The 25135-nt window shown below is 39.1% G+C and overlaps 1 protein-coding gene across 3 annotated transcripts in view; it reads right to left on the bottom strand.

Annotated features, from left to right (window-relative positions):
* MARCHF3 (membrane associated ring-CH-type finger 3) overlaps positions 1-25135 on the bottom strand; it is a 131789-nt gene that overhangs the window by 61207 nt on the left and 45447 nt on the right. Inside the window, exon 1 of one of the 3 annotated variants that reach the window (XM_025860974.2) lies at positions 5363-5422. The exons of the other annotated variants lie outside the window; for them this stretch is intronic. The gene's annotated coding sequence lies outside the window, so the exon portion shown is untranslated. Of the gene's footprint in view, positions 1-5362; positions 5423-25135 lie in introns of those variants that run through there. 3 annotated transcript variants of the gene reach the window in all.

Here is a 25135-nt window from a genome sequence, read left to right on the forward strand (position 1 = left end):
GGAGGTGGGAAGGCGAACAAGATGGGCCTGTAGAGTGGAGGGAAGATTTTTCCTTCCATAAAGCTTTATTAAAAGGAAATCCCGGGGAAGGAAAGACCTTAAAGGACAATGTTTAGGAGGCAAACGGTTATAAATGCATTCAAATCTAAATGCAAACTCCTTCACATACATCTGTTAAAGAAAACAAGGCACCAGACAACTCATAAATAAGAAATTTCAAATTAATCCTCCCTAAAGATTTAATTATCCTGTTAAACTGACTTCTCATTAGAGATCATAACACACAGATTGTTTAAACCAAAAAATATGGCAACAACATAATGGTCACTGTATCTCCAAACAACATTTATAGGGGTTTTGATGGAACAGGAAATAGAGGGTGTCATCTATGACAAAGTGGCAGATCACATTCCATACAACAAGAGTTCTAGAAAGGTTGAGCTACCCTCTGAAAGACCTAAACTCTTTTGTTTTTGCAATTCTGGACTAGGGAGCTAGAACCCCAGCTATTAAAGGAAAAGACTCCCTTTCTCTCCATTCTAACAACACTTCATCCAAGACTGAGCCCTTGATAAGGTAGATTGCCCCAAGGAGACCCTAGAGGGATAGACACATGGCAACTGGACCAGTTCCCCTCGCTTCCCTTCTGGTTCTCAAGGGCATCACAGAATTCTCAGCATACAAGGGCAGATGTTATTAAAGACTTGGGATCACAGAGCAAAAGTGCGCATTTAGAGAGGATAGTTAAGTTGAGGTTAAGTGATCGAGAAGGAAGGGGTTGAACCTTATAGAAATTCCTGGAGTCTCAGGGTGAATCAACAATGGCCAAGAAATAAGAAGTGGCAGAAGTAAAGGAGAGAGATTCCATGATCCTATAGGCTCATCTCAGAAAAGGGTCCGAACTGGTGAAACAAACTCTGTACATCCATATAATGGAATGCAGTGTCATGTGTCCCAGTCTGACCACCTCCGCCTCACCATTCCAGCTCACTCCCTCCAGTACCCTAACTCCCAACAATCTTTCAACTCCCCCGGGACATCTAGTCCATCTAATCTTCTACCTTTTCACTCTACCTCACCCTCTTAATGTTCCTTCTTCCTTCCTGAGCCAGTTTAACCCAAAGGTCCACCATTATAATCCATCTCTTTGCACGCACCCACAACTTTTACCTCTCTTGCCTGTCTATTCTCTTGACAAAAGCATGATCTAGTTCTTTCCCAACACTCTGCCTATGTCCTTGCTGCTGAATATGACTGGGGAAAACCACACAAATGCAGTGGATGGGAATTCATGACCACAAGACTCATTGAGCCCTGAATGCTGCCCAGCAATTGTTCCATTCCTTTACACAGTCTCACTCTCCTTGATAATTATTTCACATTGACCTTTTTCCCCTCAAAGCTTCAACACCTTCTCCCCTATCCTCATTCTCAGCTGATGACCTTGCTTCCCATTTCACAGAGAAAAGTGAAGCTATCTAAAGAGCACGCCCACCACTCTATCTCCTCCGCTACTGCTATCTGTACTTGTAGACACAGCCTCTCCACCTGTCTCCGTAAACGGGCCTCCTGTGTGCCTCCTTCTCCATTTGTGCACTAGATCCCCACCCCTAGCAGGCCCATCTACTCTACACAATTCCCTGTAGCAACTCTCCCCTCTTGAACATCATCAGTTTCTCTCTTTCTAGACCATTCCCAACAGCATACACATAGGTAGTTATTTCTCCCACCTCAAAAAATCCTCTTTTCTCCCAGTTCTGAAGCTAACACCTCATTCCTCTGCTTCCCCTGCAGCAAATCTCATCAAAAGTGGTTTCTTTCTGTCCTCCCATGATCTCTCTTTTCCAGCTTTATTAAGGTATAATTAAAGTATCCTAATGTGCACATATTTAAAGTGTACAGTTTGATTGGTTTTGATATATGTATATACTGTGAGACCATTACCACAATCAATACAATGAAACTATCCATAACCCTCAAGAGTTTCCTTCTGTACCTTTTCTTCTATCCTACACCCATTCCAATGAGCCTTCGGCCAGCACCATTCCAAAGAAACTGCTGGTCAAGGTCACCAATTGTCTCCATGTTGCTAAATCTAATCAATCCTCAGTCCTCTTTGTACTTGACCTCTGCAGCATTTTGACCTAATATTTTCTCCTTCTACCTTGACATGCTTCCTTCACTTGGCTTTCAGGATATCACACTTGATTGGTTTTCCTCCTGTCTCCCTGATGCTCTTTATTCCTCCCCTTCTCACTATTGTCTTACCCTAGTGAACCCTAGGATGTTCTCCATGGTCCTCCTTTCCTCTCTGTCTACACTCACTTCTTTCATAATCGTCAACCAGTGACGAGGTTAATCCCAAATTTCTACCTCCATCCCAGACCTCGCTCTTCTACTCCATACTTGTATATCACACTGCCTGTTTAACATCTTCGCTTTGCCAATATAACATGTCAAAAGCTGAACTCCTGAATCTACCACCACCAACAAAAACTTCCCCGCTTGTAGTCAGCTTCATCTCAGTCAATGGCATCTCCATCCTTCCAGATGCTTCAGCAGCCAACAGATAAGTAATTATTCTTGGCTTTTTTCTTTCTGTTACCGCCACCACTAGATCCTTCAGAAAATCTACTTAATTTTACTTTCAAGATAGAGGCAGAATGTAGCCACTTTCACTGCCTCCACTGCTTCCAACTTGGTCTGGGCCACTGTCATCTTGCTTGGTTTACTACAATGGTCTCCTAATCTTCTTTCCCCCATAGTCTGTTTTCCACAAGGCAGCCATATTGATTCTTTTAAAAATGGAGCTAGGTCACATCATCCTTTGGTCAAAACCCTCCAAAGGCTCCCCATTTCTCTCAGAATAATAGCCAAGTTCTTTACAATGGCCTAAAGGGCCCTACACATTCTAGTCCTCCCCCCCCGCCATTATCTCTCTATTCCAACTTGATCTCACACCACTCCAGCCATAGTGGCCTCACTGCAGTGCTGTACACATGCCTTGCACTAACTGTTCAGTCTGGCTTCAAATGCTTTCTTCCTGGCACAGCCCCTTCGGAAAATAAGTCTGATATTTCCTCAAAAAGTTAAATATAGAGTTACCATCTGACCCAGCAATTCCACTCCTAGGTATATACCTAGTAGAATCAAAAATATAGGTTCCCACCAAAACTTGTACATGAATGTTCAAAGCAGCATTGTTCCTAAAAGCCCCAAAGTGGAAATACTCAGTGTCCATCAATTGGTGAATGCATGGAAAAATATGATATATCCACACAAGAGAATATTATACAACCATAAAAGAATGAAGTACTGATACATGCTACAACCTGGATAAAACTTGTAGACATTACACTAAGTAAAAAGAGCCAGACACAAGAGGCCACATATTATATGATTCCGTTTACATGAAATGTCCAGAATGGGCAAAACCATACGGACAAAAAGTTGATTCGTGGTTGCCAGGGGCTTTGGGGAGGGGGCAATGGCAAGCTACTGTTCATGGGTACAGGGTGTTGACGGGGTTGCTGGGTTGATGATAATGTTACAGAATTAGATAGTGGTGATGGTTGTACAACTTTATAAATATACTAAAGCCACTGAACTGTACATTTAAGAGAATGAATTTTATAGAATGTGAACAGTATCTCAGTTCTACAAGAGCTTTCTCCCCAGATGTCTTTCTGGATTACTCTTTTACTTCCATCAAGGCTTTGCTCAAATATTTTCTCAGTGAAAATTTCAAACAACCTACCACCCTCCTAGCTCTTCTGATCCCTTTTATCCTGCCTTATCTTTTAATCCCTGTAGTATGTGTCAGCTTCCAACATGATCTATACTTCACTTACTGTGATAATTGTTATTTCCCCCTACTGAAATGGAAGCTTCTTGAATTCAGACATTTTTGTCCACATAAGTGGACAAGCAGAATCTCAAATAGTGCCTTGTGCATCAATAAATATTGACTGACTGAATGAATAAATTCATACCAAGAAGACATTAAGCTTGATATGCAGAAGAATACTGACTCATATGAAATAGTCATTTATTCTTAAATGACAAAAGTGGATAACCAAATGATATATAGTACATACAGTATGATCCCTGAAATAAGAAATAGAAAATATATTATGCATAGAAAAAAAATTGGAGGGGATGAGATACATCAAAATACATCACAATCCCTGGGTGTTATGATTGTAGTTAGTAATTTATTTCCTAAAAAATATGTTCATATTTTCTAAACTCACTGGTTTTGGAATCAGATATAGAGTTGGGATATAATCCGTGCTCCATTTCTTACTGGCTATGTAAAACTGAGCAAGTTATTTAATCCTTGGTGACTCAGTTTCTTCATCTATAAATGGGGATAATAACAGTATTAACCTTGCTGGACTCTTTTGAAGATGAAATAATACATGTAAAGCACTCAGCACATGCTTGGCATATAACAGGCACTCAGTAAAATATTAGCTATTATTAATATCTTTCTAATAACCATGCTGTTCAAAATGTACTACTTGCTGAATTTGTTTCATGAAATATTTTGAGTCGTATTTCTGCTGTAAATTTCTTTGAGTGAACAGTGAATACTCTCTTGAATCATTTCAAGCCCATCCATTTCTCTGTTGACTGGGTCCCCTGGACTCATCTGTTCCCTGTTGATTCTGGGTAATGTTTGACTCATCCGGCCAAGAGTAGGTTACATGTATACCAATAGCATTGTCTGCAAGGCATGGACCTTTAATGCTTCCATTTGAGTTGTTTGGACATTTTTGTCCATTGTTCAGTGATTGCACTGTAGGCTTTTAAGTTTTGGCATAACTGTAATCTAGGGTCTCTACTATCTAAGAAGGATATAGAAGTTACAACATAAACAAATTCAAAAGCAAGCTCCTGCATTTTCTCCAGGTAGACTCTTTTTACGAGTGGGGGAGGGAATCAGCAAGGTAGAGAGAACCTTAAATTTTTATCTCCCTTTTCAAATTTATTATAAAAGTGATGTATTCTCATGGTAATATAGATTGACTCATTAAAGAACGGTATAAATAACACCTCTAGTTCACAAACTACTCCTAGTCCTGATAACCACTTGCAACAATTCTTGGTTTATCAAATTTAAGCAGTATCAATTAACTCCCCCTAATTTTAAAAAATTAGAAATCTAGCCCACTACCTTTCCCCCCTCCTTTTTCCTTTCCCTAAATTTTGTTATATTTTTTACTTTTATGTTCTTTGCTAACATTACAACTTTAAATAATAGTCCTAAATGTTTCTTTTTTAATTCATCAATTTATTTAAACCGGTATTTCTTAAGCTCCCCCCGTTGTGTAAATTGAGGAAACTGGCACCATTTTACCTCCTTCTGTTGCTCCTCTCTTCCATCTCTCACTCAGATTGTCTCAGTTACACCATTAGTGTGATTGGACACTGACAGAAGGGGATGTGGGGTTCCTTAAACCATACTTCTTGAAAGAGAATGCACCAGGCCTCAAGGTGTGTTTTAAAATTTTTATTTTTTACCAACAGCTCTAAATCAAAACACATTTTCATTTGCTCCATAGTTGGACTATGTATTTCTTCTGGAGGCTTTTGTTTTTCCTGACAGTTTGAATTGCCTTTATTTTTTCTTCTTGTTGACAATAGTAGCATATTTTTCACCTTAATGCTAAGATCATACAGCTGGTTAATCAAATCATTACAGAAAATCCACATTCTTCTTGAAGTCATGCTTCCTGTTGCTTTCTGACTCATGTCGTAAGTCAGACATACTGTTTTCCAAACATGCCACAACCCTAGGATTTCTTTTCATTGTACTCTTTGAGATTAGGGTCAATATTTTCTTGAATGTTCTTCTTTCTCTCTTTTGGGTTCTCTCCTTCCTTTGCTAGAGAATATTCTCAAACAATTTTTCCCCCAGAGATCTTTATTCCAGAGATTTCTAAAATTTTTGTTTTGCCTTTATATTGATTAATAACTTAATGATATTTAAATTCTAGTTTTCAAACCTAGTTTCCTCAGACTGTGAATTCATTTTTCTTATGAGTTGCTGACTGGAAATAAAATGAAATAAAATGTCAGTCCAATTCTTATTTTTTGGTACGTAACCCCCTCCCACCCCGCTCTGAATACTATTAGCATCTACTCTTTCTCATTTATATTCAGAATTTCATAAGGTTTTGCCCTTTTAATCTGAAGTTCTGGGAAATGTGTTATTTCTTTAAATACTCATATTTCTCCCTTGTCTTTGTTCTCATTTTGGAGCTCTTAAGTAATCACATGTTGGACTTCTAGGATTGGGTGTCCATGCCCATTAAATTTTCTTTCATATCTTCTTGTCTTTTTGTTTTAAGATCTAGGCTATTTACTTGACTTTATTTTAAACTCAGTAAATGAATTTTGAAAATTTCATCCACTGTATTTTTAATTTCTACGGTTTTTTTCATTCCTTACTTCCATTTATATAGTTACGTCTTACAACTTTATGGATACAAAATACTCTTTTTATTTAAAAATGTTATAAATAGAGAAAATAAACACCTATCTATTTACAATTCAGAATTTTATTTTATTTTATTTTAAAGATTTTATTTATTTGAGAGAAAGAGAGAGAGTGAGAGAGATCACAGAGGGAGAAGCAGATTCCCCGCTAAGCAGAGAGCCTGATGTGGGGCTCAATCCCAGGATCATGACTTGAGTCCAGGGCAGACACTCAACCAACTGAGCTACCCAGGCACCCATGGAATTTTTTTTAAAGTTTCCATTTTGTCATATGTGCTTCAGATAACTTTCTTATTAAAAGAAATGAGACTACAGAGATCAACTGAAGTGGCCTTTTTTCCCCAACCCCTACCCCTACTCTCATTCTCCTTCCCTCTTTCTCTTTCCTACCATCCTTCACTTCCTTGACAGAGGCAACCACCATTATAAATTTTGTGTGTTTTCTTTTAGTCCATGTTTTAATATTTTTACTACATATGTCAGTATTTATGAACAGTACCTAGTATTGTTGTATGTGTATTAAATTTGTACCATAGTATACACATCCAAAAGTATTTTGTTCACCCAATGCTTCGTTTAAAATCTATCCACGTTGATACATATGGATCCCGTTTATTCATTTTTAAGTGCTGTGAGCATCCCTATGATCGTTCATTTAACAAATACTTATGTGTACCAAAAATGTTCCTGCAACTGTTCTGGTGGCTGGGGACCCAACAATGAAGGAAACAAAATATGAACGTAGTATATTTTACCTTTCTTCCATTACCAGATGTTAGGTTTTGCCATGACAAACAATGCTTCGGTGAATATCCCTGTACCGGGCTTCTGTTGCAAGTGTTTCTCTAGCAAATATTTCTAGGGGTGGAAGTGCATGTTCATAGACCACATTTTCAACTCTACCACATACTGCCAGCTTGCTCTCCAAAGTGCTGTATTAGATCACATGCCCAGCAAGCTGAGCAAATTCTCTGTTCCATTCATCCTGCCCACCATTTGGTAGTCATACTTCTTTATTTCTGCTTTTCTGATGGCTGAGGAATGGTACTTCCGTGTTTGAATAAGCATTTCTTCTAATTGTTAGTAAGGCTTAGCATCTTTTATATTTATTGGTCCTTTAAATCTCCTTTGTGTAATGCCTGAAGGTATCTTTTGCTCCTCATTTTTGTAGTCAGTTGTTTGTCTTTTTCATACTGATTTGTAAGGTTCTCTATATATACAGTCTGGAAACAAAAATATTTTGTTTTATGTGTTGTAAATATAGTTTTGGCAGTCCAGGGTTTGTGCCTTCACTTTATTTATAGTGGCTTTTGCATAAAAGAGTTTTACTTCTTAATGTAATCTTTTCCTTTATGAACTGTCCTTTCTGTGTACTGACTGAAAAATAATCTCCCCTCCACAGTCATAAAGATACTCTCCCCTGTATTCCCTCTTAATGATTTTAAAGGTTTGTTTTACACACGCAGGCCCCTAATTCATCTAAAATGACCCATCTGTACAAGATGAGACATTAATCTACCTTTCTTTTTTCATAATGAGAGCTAAATCATTTATTAAATAATCCTTCCTTTTCTCCCTTATTTTTAATGCCTTGTCTACCCTCTGCCAAGTTCCCACATATATTTTGATGATTATTTCTGGGGTTTCTATGACGTTACAATGAATGGACCTGAGATTTTAGTCAGATTCTTTTTTTTTAAAAGAGTTTTATTATTTATTTGAGAGACAGAAAGAGAGAGAGAGCGCCCAAGTGGGGAGGAGGGGCAGAAGGAGACTCGCCAGACGCAGGGCTTGATCCCAGGACCCCTGGACCACAACCCGAAAGCAGACGCCCAACCACCCGAGCCACCAAGGTGCCCCTTAGTCAGATTCTTTTAAAAAACAATTTCCTTCTGCTCCCTAAATTTCCCATCTTTCCCCTAGTCTCAGGACTTGTCTTCACATTGACCATCTTTTTAAATGGACCTCTTTGTTTAAACATGAGGAAACGAAGATGCAGAGATCTTAGACTTCCTGTTCAGCTTCACACACAAAGTAATTAGAAACTACCAAGCTTGGACTAGGAAGGATCGTAGCCTACTTTCCAGTCCTGTCTCCATTAATGCTCAGTCCCCTAAACGTTTATATTTTCAGTCAAATTTTTACTTCCACCAGTAGCTGATGAAACTGCCCATTTCACTGAATCTTTGTAAGACTGGGTTTCATTTAAACTGTCTTCACATTCAGCTTCAGGATGGTGGTTCATTATTGGAGGTTCTTGACATAAATAAAATGTTTAAATAAATAAATATGAAACAAATGAATACTCCTTTAAAACTTGATCATGTGTTTCTTGGCCGTAGTGGTTTGTCTTTCTGATTTGTCTACTCTCATCACTTCCCCAATCTTTGATTTCACTGTTGCCTTTTTCTTAGTGAGTTCTGTGTATATAGTAAAGATATTAACTCTTTGTTATATGTATTTAATTTAAAAAATTGTGTCAATTGTCTTCTAGTTTTGTTTATAGTCTGTTTGACACAAACGCTTTAGAATTAAAACTTGAGGGGCGCCTGGGTGGCTGTCTGTTAAGCATCTGCCTTCGGCTCAGGTCATGATCCCGGGGTCCTGGGATGGAGTCCCGCGTCGGGCTCCCTACTCAGCAGGGAGTCTGCTTCTCCCTCTCCCTCTGCCCCCCCAGCCCTGCTCGTGTTCTCTGTCTCTCACTTTTGCACTCTCTCTCTCTCAAAAAAATAAATAAAATCTTAAAAAAAAAAGTTAAACCTCGAACTAGAAATTCTTTTCTGTGGTTTCTTCTATTATTCCTCTACTTAGAAAAATCTTCATTCCAAGAGCAGATAAATATTCATCTGATTTTCTGTGACTTTTATGATTTCGTAAATTCTTCAATACATTTATAACTTACTTTGGTGTATGGTGTGATGTCAAAAGCCAACTTTCATTTTCTTCAAATGGTTTACCAACTGGTTCAGTCTAATTTATTGATAACTTCTTCATTTATATGCCACCTTTTTCTACAGTAAATCCTTATACATACTAGAATCTCGCCATAGGTTCTGCTTCATTAATCTATATTTGAAAAACATCACATTTCAAAGTTATTAAGGCTTTATAATTCATTTTAGTAACTGGTAGACATCTCTTGTCTTCCACATTTTACTGGTCATTTCTGTTCTTGGATTTGCTGTTTTTTTAAATTTGAGTCACCATTTTAAAGTTGAGTTTTTTAAAAAAAATGTATTTAATCTGGAGAATAACATAGAAAATAATTACATTTTGAAAATATTTAGTTTTCCTATCTAGGTACATAGAATTTATTTGAGTTTTATTTCCCTTAGCAAAACAGTTTTCTAAGCACTGATTTATTGTTACTGAATATTTTACACTTTAGTAAGTGGGAACTTTCCCATTATATTCTACAAACACTTACTGCTCATTTACAGAAAAACTATTGATTTTGATTTATTTTGTATATAGGTTTTTACTTTTTATTAAATTTTTAATATCTTTCTTGATTCTCTTGTTTTTAGGTAAACAGAAATACCACCTATAAATAATGATTATCTTTTTCCTTCTTTCCATAGATTGCGGTTTCTTGGGTGGGCTGTGGCTTCCAGCAGAATACTGAATGATCATGGTGAAAAGGGAGTCTTGCTTCTGCTTTTAATGAGGTATTATTTTACCATAGTTTATTATTCTTTCAGTTTACTATTTAGAGTGCTCTAAGTTGTTTCTCTGGCCCAGATGCTATTGATTATATTAAGACGTATGTTAGTTTAAGAAATGGTCTAGTATACTTACTTATCTTGAATTTTCAGCTTTTTTTAAGAGTTCAATTTTTTTATTCCTAAAAGCCCACTGCTTTTGTATTCTGTATTTTTTTTTTTTGTGAGTGAATTCTTCATACTCCATTTATTCTGTGTCCATCGTTACTTCTGATCTACTCTGTTTATTGCTACTTTTTAAAATGATTTATCTTTGAATCCAAAAAGCGTCTCATGACTGGGTGGTAGAGAAAAGGGGAGGAATGATCAAGGGTACTGAATAATCTTCTGGTTAATAATCAAGTGTGACAGATTTTTAAAAAATGCCACTTGTTCGCTTGAATAGAAGTTGATTGATGACTGGCACATAGAGGAGAAAAGTTGGTAACTACCAATTTGGCTGACTTTTATGTGCAAGATACAATTAACTTAAAAACAAACAATCACTAAAAAAATAAAAAACACCTCAAAAAAACAAAACCCCACAACGGTAGGATTATTTCAAAGAGACATAGAGAGGATCTAATTCTAAGAGCTCCAGTGACTAAAGGTGAAACAATCTAATCAACCAAATAAAGTAGTATTGTGCTATAAGCCAAAGTATAAAATCTGAGTCCATACTTAGACAAATAAGTGACTGAATAAATAAATTAAGGAAGGGGGAGGGAGAAAAGACACATCTACTGTGCAGAAGAAATCCAAATAAGTTATGTATACCCTCAGACCTCAAGGAGGTAGAGCATAACTCCCCGTTCCTTAAGTGTTGGCTGAGCATGGTGGAATTCCTTCCAGAGAGTAGCTGTATGGAAAGAGGGAAGAAGAATAACTTTACAATGGAGAAACCTGGCAAATACCACTGTCAGCCAGGTGATCATGTTCAACATCAACCGTGATAAAGTCCATGTGCCCTTCATGTGTGATGACATTGGTGCTTGACTTCTGTGGCCTTCCTCTTGCAAACTCATAACCACAGACACATCCTTGCTGAAGGACATTCTACAAGATCCCTGACCAGTAGGTGTCAATAACAAGGAATGAGTCTGAGAAACTGTCACAACAACCCAGAGGAGCCTAAGGACACATGACACCTGAATATTAGGTGGGATCTTGGGCAGGATCCTGGAACACAAAAAGAATGTTAGGTAAAAACTAAGGAAATGTGAATGAAGTATAAGCTTTAGTTAATAAGAATGCATCAGTATTGATTCATTAATTGTAACAAATACACTATACTAATTTAAGATGTTAATAATAGGGGAAACTGGGTGTGAGGTGTATGGGACTTTTTTTTTTTAAAACTATCTTTGCCATTTCTCTGTAAATATAAAACTGTTCTAAAAAATAATATTTATTTAAAAAATAATCACATGGTAAGTAATCACAGTTGACAATTCCTGGGTGGTCTTAAAGCTGTGATGACTATATACTGTGGTGGAAAACAACTCAGGAACTAACAGACGGCTAGCCCTACTTGGTATTTCAATCAGCGTCACTTCTGGGACTGATTAACAACGTACCTTTGTCTCCTAGGTGATTGTTTGGTTATATTTCCACAGAGGTACTCGGTTATACTCTAAAAGCTCCTTTGAGAAAACAGGAAGAACAAATGGACATAAATTGCAGCAGGAAGGGCCTGACTTAAGAGTTTTGGTGTGCTGTGAAGTCAAACTACATGATACTCCTTGATAGTTACCTTTTAAAGGGTGAGTTGACCATAGATCATTTTGGTGTAGCCCTGGTTTTAGCCCATCTGGGAGTAAACCAGGCAAGAAAATGAATTGCTACAGTTTCCACGAGGTCCTAAGAGTTTTCATAACTTAAGTAGAAAATTTCCATGAACTAAAAGTTGGCCTAAGTGGTACCAATCACTTAGAAATTGTTCTTCAAATTGTTTACGGTCTCTGTCATTCTCTCCATCAGCACATGATTTATTAATTTTGTTTCAGAGATTTGAGTTCAGGCTGCATAAATCCTAAATAAAGATTAGTTTAACAGTCACAGTGCCCCCTGGGACAATGTTTCAAGTGAAGAAAACTCAAAATTGTTGCAATGTGAAAATAATATGACAGCTGTATCAATATTTGCAAATTGAAGTGATATTCAATACCCTTTCAGAGGCAGAGTATAAATCTTATTTCTGCTCATTTTATGCAAACTCTAAAACTTTCCTTTTTAATTTTGTATTAATATTTTTTCCTTGTGAAAATGTTTTGAAAAACAAGTCTAAGATCATCCTGACCTGCCTCCAGCTATTAAGCAACATTAGACACTGACCTCTTGCTACTGCTTTGATGACTTAAATATTTTAGAAAAACAATATATTGCCAGGCCCCCGAGCCACTTACGGTAATGATATTTTGCCATTTTTCACGCATTAAAAAAAGAAAGAACTGTCTGGTAGCGTGGCAGATACCATGGTTTTAATATTAAAAATTCATCACCTTGTTTCCACTGGCTTATTCCATCTGACTCTTTAACCTTTATGAAACTCTAATCGTTCATATACTTAAACACATAACTGTGATTTGGAGAAAAAAAAAAGACCAGATATTAAATACTCTGGTTAGAAGCTAAGTACTTCCCAGAATGAATTAAAAGTGGCTAGTTTTAAGGGAAAATGGCTCATTATTCAGGTAACTCAATTTCCTATTACCTATATTATTCTCAGGTAGCTGATGGGTGGTGTGGTTAGTACAAACAATAAGATCATGTGTTAGAGGCTATTCCGGCTAGGACTTCATGCATTTAATGGCATCTCTGGTTATATACATTTTTTCTAAATGTCTGAATCGTGGGTGTGCCAGATGAAGAAAAGAGAGAAATACAGTAGGTACAAGGGAGCAAACCAGTCTGTTACCCTCAATTCCCTCTCCACTTCAGTAATGATACTTTGTTGGAAAGCTTTCAACACGTTCTCTGGGTCAGAAATGAGGAACATTGATTTACAGGCAGGCTTGGCATGCAGGTTATCAAAATAACATTTTAGAGAATCATTAAAAGGCTGAATTCAATATGTTAAATCCCTAATCAGAGATGCCAAAACCCAGAGTCAGACATCTGTCTTGGACAAGTGACCACCACAAGGCTGAAGAGAGACGGTTCATGGAAAGGTCAGGAAAAAAATGCCAACAGTTACACTTACTATTATAAAAGTGCGTTACTTTTTGTGGTAAGCAATACAGTTTATTCCCTTTTTGTCCTATGCTGTCCCCTACTCATTTGAATAACTATGGTATGGAATTAATTTCATTAGTTAGTATTGGGGAATGAGCCAAAAACCTGATTAAAATTCAAATTATGATCCCATCATGATGTAGTCTCCTCTGCTATTCTGTGATTCTAATAAGAAATTATGCCTCATCAAACATATATAATTTGGCTTGAAGTGGTAGTAGTGGGAAACCAAATTTATCGTCACAATAAAGTTGTCTGTGCTGAATATTTTCATTTCCTAGTGCAACATGCATTGAGTAACCCTAGGTCCCCAGGCAATCATCTCGTCATTTGGGCTCACTCTGGGTGGAGCTTGTTTATATCCTATAATCACATCATTAGCAGTCATGGCTAAATATAAACACGAGGACAGACGGATGTGAATGATTGTTTCACAACTCCAGTGATATCACTACACAATTATATTGACAGGCTCGATAGTGACAGCATGAAGCTACCATGGTTACTCTTCCACGAGGTAAACAAACAGGCATCTGAACACTGAACATGCATACCCTGTGTAGTCCTTTGTCCTATGGAGCAGGGTGGGTGGCAGCATCACCTGAAGAAACCAGGACCAGTCTATGCCATGAGCACGGCAGTTCTGCTGCATGTGTCAGAACTGAGGGAAGGGAGTTCTGGACAAACTGCCAACATCTTAAGAACTCGTGTTCCCAGGAGGCACACAATGTGCGTCTGCTCGTGGATTCTGAAATTCAATTAACTGTCCCGGTGGCTTAGTCATTTCACTTCCGTGGACCTTAACTTCTTCATGTGGAAAATCAGAGCATCAAGGTCATATAACAATGATCCTACAAATGTATGCGTGTTTGTGCATGTGTATAACTACGTGCTTTCAGGAACAGCAACAATAGTGGAACTAAGTATGAACTTGTGATTCTATCATTTATTACCAAATCCATTTCATTATTTTACTATTTGTTTAAAGATTTTATTTATTTATTTGAGAGAGAGAGAACATGAGCGGGGGGGGGGTGGTGGTGGCAGAGGGAGAAGCAGACTCCCTGCTGAGCACGGAGCCCCGTGCGGGGCTCAATCCCAGAACTTTGGGATCCTGACTGGAGCCGAACACAGCTGCTTAACTGTCTGAGCCACCCAGGTGCCCCATTTTGTTATTATTTTTTAATAACAAAAGATTTCCTTTCTGTCCATGGGACCAGGGGCAAGTTAGTGTTCTCTAAGGTTTAATTTTCTTCTATATAAGTTAAGATAATAATAGCACCTATCATTGTTTATTGACTCTTGTGAGAATTGCCCAGGTAGCATAGGCAATGTTTATCCCGGTGCCTGGCACAGAGTAGGGACCTGATGCACTTTTCACCTGTTTTCTAGCCCTTTCTGTTTATTAAACAAGCGAGCAAAGACCGACTACAGGTATGACTGTCCACTTAGAAGGGAAAGTGTTTTTATGAACTGTTACAAACTTTTTTGTGAAATAGTTATTTAGAGAAAAAACATCTGAATTTTGGAAATACATTTTTTTAAACACAAATAAAGAATCCTAAAAAAATGCAATTCTCTTTTAAAAGATAAACTAGGGTAATAAATACATTGACCTTGGTATTTTTGTAGGACAAACCTAGACAGTATCAGTAGTAATACCTATATAAACCAAAACAGAGGTTTGACCAATCTGAGGTAACTTGTCAAAGTTATCAAGGAGGCACACAGTCCTTAGGATGTTACTGCTAACTACTGGGCAAAAAAAGGGAAATGCCACCTTAAAAAAGAAAATTAAAAAACCAACCAAGTACCTGCATTTTCTGCTTGAGTAAATGGCCATAAAAGATGTTTGCTACAGAGATTTACTTATTCGTTTGAACTAACAAAAGATAAATTTGATCTAAGACACTAAACATTTTTAGAAAAAGAAACTGACAAATTTAAACATAGTTTTTAAACTGGTAAATCTTGCAAGAAAAAAATCTAGTGAGTTTTTTAGCAGTGGAAGAAGAGCAAGTAGAGAATTCTGATTCTTCCTCAACTTTCCTTTCTTTCAGGAAAACCAAAGAAAAATACAGTAGGATTCAAAATGTCAAGGATACTGGTTTCAAACTCTTGAAGCTCATCAAAATAATTCACCAAAATTTTCTGTCATTCTCTCTTCTCCAAGGAACAGAGAACAGGCCTCAGGGTAGGATCAGAGCCTAATGCACCTCTCTAAAGCCTAATGCACCTCCCTAAATGCAGCACTCTTAATTCGGGCCCTATTTTCAATATTTAATGCAGAATTGGACTCTTTCACCCCTCCCCCCATTCTGGCTGAGGGGACTCACTCACTAGCTGAGTGAGCTAGCTGTTTGCTTGGGCTGAGTGGCCAGAGATGACAAGCCCATCCTTCAGTTGATACTTTATAGGGTATTTGACAGAAGGACCTGGAACTAGGGTTAGCATGACCTCACCCAGATACTGCCAGACAGTAACCTCTGCCCTCCTCCCAGCTTCCCCTTTGCTATCCTCATGCGTCGTTGGCCTGAGGGTGGAACTAACACCATCGGGCAAAGGGCACAACACACAGGGGAGAGGGTAACAAGAATTGCCTCAATGCAGTGTTTGAGTCAGTAGTCTGATGTCATAATGCTGCTTAACCTGAGTTTCCCTGGTGGCTCTCTTTGCTACCTACACCTAAACACAATATGTTTCTTAATTAACTTACTTACTGGTATGATTTATTCACCTCCTGACAGACTGCAGTTTCTCCAGATTTAGGAGCTAGGGAAGATGCAATGCTAGCTATTCCATAAAGGCCCTAAGTGCAGGTGCAGAGAGAAACATTTACCAAATGGTCTTTAAATTGAAAGCCTGAGACTGGAGGGTTTCTCTTCCTTATGGTCCATGTTTTTGGAAAATTAAACTTAAAAAATGATTTTCTGGGATTTTAAGATGTGCATCTAGTGAGCTTTCTCCTATTGTCCTATTATGGTTGTTTGAGGCTGGGGTCCAGAGACAGATGCTTCTTAATCTGTCAGCCCATAGGTCTGATATGTCTCCTGAGCATGTCGGAGGCTAAGGTCAAGTTCTGAAAGGAAGAAGGATGTTTCCATGTGAGGTTAGTAGAAGCAGCCGAGGCAGAGGGCAGCATGGTGAACCAGTTTTGAGTCCAGGCTTCCGAGCAGGTGAGCCAGACTTAGAACCTGGTGAGAGAAGGTTCACACGCTGCTCCTCCTAGCCAGCCCCAGCAAGAACAGAGGATGGGGAGGAATGACCTTGTCCGGAGCAGAGGATGGTGCTGATTGGCAGCTAATGGAATGGGAGTCTCCCTGACTTCCAAGGGGAGAGAGGGAGCATGCTCCTGGTCAAAGCAAGGAGAGGGGATTTACATTCTAGGACTAACCCTGAGTTTCCTATGATGACTTTTTTCTTCAATCACATTGGAACACATCTTTTTTAAAGCTTCCATTTGTTGAGCAATAAATATGGGCTAGGAACATTGCCAAAGGCTTTACCTACATGAGATCATCGTCCTCAGAACAATTCTATGAGATACATGTCTTTATGACCCTACCCCCCGGACTGCAGATGAGGGAACCAAAGCTCTATATGGTAAAGAACAGGCCCATGGAAAGAATTCACAATTTTCACACTGGTCTGACTACTTCTTTAACTCGAGCTTGTTTTTTAAGATTTTACTTATTATTTATTTGAGAGAGAGACAGACAGAGATAGTGAGAGCCCAAGCAGGGGGAAAGGGAGAAGCAGACTCCCCACCTAGCAGGGAGCCCGACGCGGGGCTCGATCCCAGGACTCCGGGATCATGACCTGCGCTGAAGGCAGACGCTTAACCGATGGAGCCACCCAGGCGCCCCTAACTCCAGCTCTTTAAATGCTAAACTGTACTGTTATTCTTTCGTGAACGGTGGCACTGATTTCCACAGAAAATTGACTTTCAAAAGGATAAACAATAAAAACTGCTAAGATGTTGGATGGTCAAGGATTCATTCATAGTCATTGCCCACTTATTAGAAAGGAACATAAATAAATGCTGTTTTGGAAACAGTTTTTAGCTATCACTGCCAAGAAAAATATTTTTTGCTTAAAACTTTAGTTTTATTAACAGCATATTAATTATATAGTATGCTGATAATTATATAGATAATTAATTAACAGTATATCAGTACTAATGCTGGTCGAAACCTACAAAGCGTTTGGAGTCATATAGATGAAAGTTTCCATAAATATGAGGTGAAACTCCTACAACAGTAGACAAAACAGTGAGCCAAGGAGAGATAGAAATCACTGAGTGAAAATTTTCTTTCTACCGATGTGTTGGTCCAGGTTCTGGGCTTTTCCTGGCACTGTCCTGCATTGTTAGTCGAAGTATAAGATGGTGAAACTACTGGAGAAGAGAGTTTGGCAGTTTCTCATTATGTTAAACACATATTTAACACATGGCCCAGCATAGGACCTATGGAAACATAGGTCCATACAAAGACTTGGGCATCTTCATTCCCAATAGCCCCCACAGAAAACAACAGGTGAATGAATGGGTATATACATTTTGGTGTATTCACAGAAGGAATACTCCTCGAAACAACATGGAATGAACTACTAATCACACACACCGGCACCATACATGGACCTCATAATTGTGTTGAAAGGAGCTGGACACAGGGACTTAAACAGTAGGAGTCTGTCTGAAATTATAGAGGCACAATTAATCAGTAGTGCCAGAAATCATATCACTGGTTGCCTGGGGCAAGGTGGGTATACAGATGGGAGAGTGACCGCTAAGGGGCACATGATTCCAGGGAGATGGAAATGTTCTGTGTATTTTTTTTAAGATTTTATTTATTTGACAGAGAGAGACACAGCGAGAGAGGGAACACAAGCAGGGGGAGTGGGAGAGGGAGAAGCAGGCTTCCCGCCGAGCAGGGAGCCCGATGTGGGGCTCGATCCCAGGACCCTGGGATCATGACCTGAGCCGAAGGCAGACGCTTAACGACTGAGCCACCCAGGCGCCCTGGAAATGTTCTGTTTATTGATTGGAATGGTGATTACATGGGTGTGTGTACACATTTGTCAAAGGCATCCAAATTACATGCTTAAAATATTTTATTATATATAAATTATACCTCAATAAAGTTGACTTAAAAAAATAAAAGGACTACTGGCTTAGAAATGAGTAGGCATTAGAAAAACAAAACTTTCTCCATCTCGATTTCTCTCCCCTCAAATGTTTTCTGTGTCTCATGCTCATTTCAGGAAGTTTATATCCTGTTATTTTTCCTTAGTTGCAAGATTGATTTTTGTTTGTGAAAGCCAACTGGAAAGAAAATTTAGAAGACTTTAAAATAAAGCTATTAAGGATTTTTAAACCACCTTACCTGGATAATCAGATTTCCTCGATTGTTGAGGTTTTACTACTTGGAGCTTTCTTAAAATGCTATTTCCTAAAATGAGTATTTACCTCCACATGCCTTAAATAACGTCTTACTGAGCACAATTTAATCCTCTCTGAATGCCTCCAGGTCATCACTATGAATATCAAAAGTTGTAATATAGCAATGATTTTGGTTTGTTATGGCACCTATGACTATTTACTTCTATGCTAAGTGGCCTCAGAACGCTGAGCTTTTTATGCTTTTGTATTTGCATCTTATTCTTTACTGTGTCTTGTTGGGCTGTCAGCAAATATATATATATATATATTTTTTTTTTCCTAGTATCTATTTGTCTCCCCACAGAAAATGCCTTCCTCTCTTCCAACCTTCTAAGATAATCAGACTAATAACTATATAGAGAGCAGTGGTCCCAAACTATTGATTTTCCAACCAGCACTTGATTGGTTTCAAGTACATTACTTGGAAACTTGTCAAAACTACAGATGCCCAGGCCCCATCCTTGGTGGTGCTAGTATGTAATTCAGTATATATCATACATTCTTTTTTTGTTCTGGAAATATGTTTGCGTATATTTAAACTGGCACTGGAAAACTATGGCCCCACAGGCCAAATCCACTTTACTGCATGTTTTTTAAGAAGTGAAATAGAATTTACATACCATACAATATACCCTTTCAAGTGTGCGATTGAGTGGTTTTAGTATTTCACGAAGTTGTGCGGCCATCACACTTTCCCCAGCCCCTGACAACCACTAACCCACTAATCCACTTTCTGTGTCTACGGCTTTGTGTATTCTGGACATTTCATATAAATGGAATCATACAATACGTGGCTTTTTTGTGTCTGGCTTCTTTCACTTAACATTACCAAGGTTCATCCACGTAATGGCATGTATCAAAACTTCCTTCCTTTTTATGGGTGAGTAATATCCCATTGTATAAATAGGCCACATTTTGTTGATGCATTCATTAGTTGATGGACACTTGAGTTGTTTTCCACCTTTTGGCTTTAAGGAGCAAGCCTGCTGTGAGCATTCATGTACAAGTTTTTATGTCTTCCATTCTCTTGGGTATATGGTAACTCCATTTTCAAGTTTTTGAGGAACTGCCAGACTGTTTTCCAAAGTGACTGTACCATTTTACATTCCTACCAGTCATGTGTGAGGGTTCCAATTTCTCCATATCCTTGTCAACCCTTGCTGTTTTCCATCTTTGAGATTCTAGCTATCCTGGTGTGATGTGGCATCTCATTGTGCTCTTGATTTGCATTTCTCTAATGACATATTCCATGTTGAGCATCTTTTTGTGTGCTTATCGGCCATGTGTACATCTTCTTTGGAGAAATATCTGTTCAAATATTTCATGTATTTTAAAATCTGGTTATTTGGGGGGTTTTTTATCATTGAGTTGAAGGTTATTAAAAAATATGTTCTAGATGCTAGGCTCTCTTCAGATAAATGATGTGCAAATATTTTCTACCATTCAGTGGAGTGTCTCTTCACTCTCTATCTTGATAGTGTCCTTGGAAGCACAAAGATTTTAATTTTTAATTATCTATTTTTTGTTTGATTGTCTGTACTTTAGGTGTCATATCTAAGAAACGGTTGCCTAACCCAAGATCATGAAGATTTATACCTAAGTTTTCTTCTAAGAGCTTTATAGTTTTAGCTCTTACATTTAAGTGTTGCACATCTGAATTTTTAAAAAGCTTCTCATGTGATTCTGAGGCACAACTAGTTTTTAGAAAGTAAGACTAAGTAGAGTTTGGCATCCGCCAAAAATTTCTTTAAAAGGAACGAGCTTTGGTGTGCAGTTATTGTAACATACGTGTTGAATGATGAAAGGTCTTTTTTATCTACTTTCTGGTTTTTTGCTGCATTACAGATGGCTGAGATGTTCAGAGAGCTGATTGAGGAAAAATGTGTATTATTGTTTAGGTGTATGGTTACCTCTTAGTACCAACAAACTAAAAGTGTCCCAACAAGTTTAGGAGGAGCACCTTACAAGTTCCAAGTTTAAAATATAAACTGTCACCGTAAGTCAGTTTCAGTGTATGGTGCCCCACAGTTCTGATCCACGTATTGGGAAATGTTGCAGAGAAAAGAAAGCAAAAATCAGCAGCTGGGACCTAGCTTCCAACCAAAGAAGGCTGGCATGATTGTCACGTTTCTTTCATCTGCAGAAAGAAAACTATGTAGGTACAACCACAAACCATCAATCGCCAGTTGACAGCTTGTTCCAGAGACCCTGAGGCCAGTGGTTCTCAAACTTGAGTGAACATCAGAATCACCAGAAGAGCTCGTAAAAACCCAGATTCCTGGGCCCTACTCCCAGAAATGCTGCTGCAGTAAGCTGGGGTAGGGCCCTGAATTTGCCTTTCTAATATGCTGCCAGATTACGTTAATGATACTGGCCCTGAGACGACACTTTGAGGATAAATGGGCTGCCCATCTTGCCCCGTTGCTAACTGAACATTGATCAAGCAAGCATTAAGCCATAAGACTCATCTGGGGCTGCTCCTTGGTCATGAACATGCTAATAGCACACTAAGGAAGTTAGGAAGCCATGAGTATAGTTTCCAAATTCGGTTTAAAATCTTAATCACTGATAGCCTGATTTCAGGTTCTAGAAGTGCGGTTATTTTTCCAAATGCCATTTGGTCACTTAAAAAAGTGTCTTGATTTCAGTAAAAGTAGCAGGGGTTATCTAAGTTGCATTGTTTTTCTTAAATTTTTTGATACTTGGTCTTATTCGATGCATGTGGACACACCGGCCACAGTTAGGAATGCTATACCGAAACGTCCACTGTGTTTGTGATAATGGATTTGACCTGTGGCCAAATGGTACCCTTGAGAGATGTGGCTGCGACGTTGACAGATTGGGCCAAAGTTAAATTCTGATGAGCTGCTCATGAAATTTTATCAGTCCCAGGACGTCTGCCAGCTGAGTTGGGCAAAGGAGTGACTTTTCCAAAAGGCCTGAGCAATCCACATTTATTCTGTCACCTCTATTTCCAGTGTTCTCAAAGGTCAGCTAAAAACTTCATTTTCTTAGTTTCTGCCATTTTCAGGACCGTAAGTTGAAACCTGAGAACCAAATGTTAAGCTGTGTTCCTGCCTCTTACAAATCGGCGAGAACAGAGCTCAGCAAACAGAAGGGAGTTGACAATTCTGCTGATGGCATAGAGACAGAAAGAGACCTCAGCTTGTTTGGCTATTCAGTAGAGAAGATAAGTAGGAAATGTTTCTGTGGATAAATTGCAGAGATCCAGCAACAGAGAGAAATCTGACAGGCCGGCCACAAGAATACATTTTGCATTTAGGTCCTTAAAACAGTACTGGAAGTCGGCTAATTACTTTTTGAGAGAAGTGGAACATTTGCTTTGAGAAGAAGAAACAGAAGTTGTATGTCAAACCCTGCGCACAGCATCCAGGCTTGGCTCTGCTGTCATCTGCACACTCCCCAGCCCTCGGTCTCCCAGACACCCCACAGGAGGGATTTGGTATTCAGCCCTTACCATGTTCCAAGAAGGAAGGAAACGTTTTCTTTTAAATAGACTGCAAACCAACCCCAAGATAAGTCAGTTGTCCTAGCACCCATATGTCCACAAAAAGAAATGTATGTGTAGTATTTTAATCCCAGGGAGTGATACTAGTCACTAGGCTTCTAAGGAGTTTGACTCTGTTATCCCTTCCTCCTCTTTTCTAGATTACAATGGCCATAACTGCATTTGCAAAGAAATGGCCCTAACTGGCCAGCTACTTCATTAAGTTATCACGATTCCTATTTTATAGGGACAAAACAGTTGATCTCCGTGAACCAGCAACTTAGAAACTTAGGCAAATTAGAGCAATTACTAATAAATTATACATGTGGTAACTAACAATTTGTCTATCACCTAGAAATATGAGGAAAAAATGCCAGACTCCCTGGTCCTGCAATTCTGAGCTGCTCTTTCTATTTTTCCCTTTCCGAGACCAAAAGCTCTCATTACCCGCTCCTGTTCCACCATGACTGTTGCCACTTTCCAGGGCCCAACATTCAGAACCACAAAGTCAGGAATACAACGGCGGAATCGGCATTCCTTTTGGAATGGAGGGTGTGACTGCTTAAAATGAAAGGACAAAAAAACTAAAGAAAAAAAAACCAAAAACAAACCCAAACCAAGAAGTGAGTTTCACATCAGCTTTCCCTAAGTAAGGTCATAGAGGAAAGAATGGCAGGAGGTAGGGACAAAGTGCCTCCTCGTTCATTATCACTATTCACGATCACTCCTCGGTGTCGTTTCTGGGAGAGGCAGTTTGATGACATTGGAGGAAGTTCTGTGTTATAAATCATCTGTAGTTCTGGGGGAGGAGGTGCGATTAGGTCAATTAACAAGATGGGATCTTTCTCTTCTTTCCTGCTTGTCTCACCCAGCCCTCGGGTGTGCCGTTCAACATGAAAGGCGTTGATGTCATTCATTAATTGAGGGCCAGGTTCCCCCATCAGCATATTCCTCCCACCTGGTACAGCCTTACCATCATCCACTTATATCCCCCGCTGGTTTCATCTTCTGCGGCTGCCGTCAAAATGTAAGTGCAGGGAGACAGGCTTTTACAATTGTAGGCTTGAATTTATTCTCACTGGCCTCTCGTTTGAATGAGGGGAAAAAAAGTATCCAGATCTTAGGGAAAGGAGGTCCAGTGTCTAGGACAAGATGTAAAAAACAACACTGAAAAAAAATTTGTAAATTTAAGAAGATTTAGATACCAGTCCCAAATACCCTCCAGCAATGGAGAAAATTTGTTTCCTGCTTGATTTATATACTGCATTTCCCCCCATACCCAGTGAAAATTAGATACTTCTTTCTTTTTTTTTTTTAAGATTTATTTATTTATCCTAGAGAGAGAGAGAGAGAGGGAGTGTGAGTAGAAGGTGGGGTGGGGGAGAGAATCTTAAGCAGGCTCTATCCCACGACCCTGAGATCATGACCTGGGCTGAAATCAAGAGTCTGTCACTTAACCAACTGAGCCACCCAGGTGTCCTTAGATACTTATTTTTTTTACATCGCATGATACCATGTCAGTTTTAAAATATATTCTCTTTTTACGTTGAATACAAATGATATGTTTGTAATCTCATATTTGCACTTTTTACTTGGCAATTTCAGCATTTTTTCCCCACACTCTTACTTTAGACATTTTTGCCATCAGCCTGGGTACAGGACCCCATTCCATGCCACCGTGTCTCCCTGGAGAATCGCATGGCCTGTAGCTCCCTTGAGATGTTAGGGAGAATCAAGAGTAATCATCCTGACTGTTTTCTACTCGTGCATTGAGCAGAATTTAAAACAAGACCAACCTCCTATGAATGCCAAACTCCTTTCTAAATAACCATGGATGCTGTTTCACAACCTGACCTGCATAGTTCCCGAGGCTGCCGGGGCGGGGTGGGGGCGGCAGGTGGGTGGTGACTACCTTGTGTCCACATGCCTGCATGCTAGGTCACACGGAGTGAGTCAACACATCTGCAGCAGCCTGTCATTGGTGGAGTGCTGAATGAGTGCCAGCCCTGTGGAATTCCACTTCTCTGGGGCTCCTGCTGGGTGGAGCAAGTGTGAGGAAGTAAGGTTTCCACCTGCAGGGGATGCACGTGCACAGCTGGTGGCCCGGGGTGAGGGGGTCATACTGTTCCTGATGCCCATGGCGTCTGAGCCTCTCACCTAGCTAGACACTAAAGTAGTCTAATTTGGAGACTGAAGGAGGTCTCATAATACTAAGCAAAACTATTTTTTTAGGGTGTGGGCCCAGAATGAAAGAAGATGGATGGGGAACCCTCCTCCCAAGAGGGTCTGATGAGTGGGGATGATGGTTTGGGCCCCTGGCCCCCACCTTCCTCTGTCAAGGTTACACCCAGTTAAGGGGGACAAAGTCCTGAAATTGCCACCCAAGGAGGGAGAAGCCTCACCACTATGTTCTTCTGAATTTTGGTTTTCTAGCTAAGAGAGCATCTTGCTTTCCTCCATATTTTGGCTTTGTTATTCTCTGGATAATCAGAGGGGGAGGGTAAAATAAGTAACCTTTTTATAATACTCTTGCTCTTATATTTTGTTCAAAACTCCCTGTTACCAAGGAAATGATTAAGAGCCTTAATTGAGGGTTTTCACATCAAAATCATTATGTTGATCAAAGGTGGCACCTTTCTAGCAGTGTTCATCTCATGAACTCATTTAAAAAGAGATTTGAGGGAGTCCTGACCAAGATTTCAGATCACCACATTAAATGTATGGAAACATTTGGACAATAAGAAAAAG

The sequence above is a fragment of the Callorhinus ursinus genome, unplaced genomic scaffold (genome assembly GCF_003265705.2).
Source record: "Callorhinus ursinus isolate GAN/ISIS: 27379988/994484 unplaced genomic scaffold, GSC_fseal_2.0 scaffold30, whole genome shotgun sequence".
NCBI classification, from domain to species: Eukaryota; Metazoa; Chordata; class Mammalia; order Carnivora; family Otariidae; genus Callorhinus; species Callorhinus ursinus.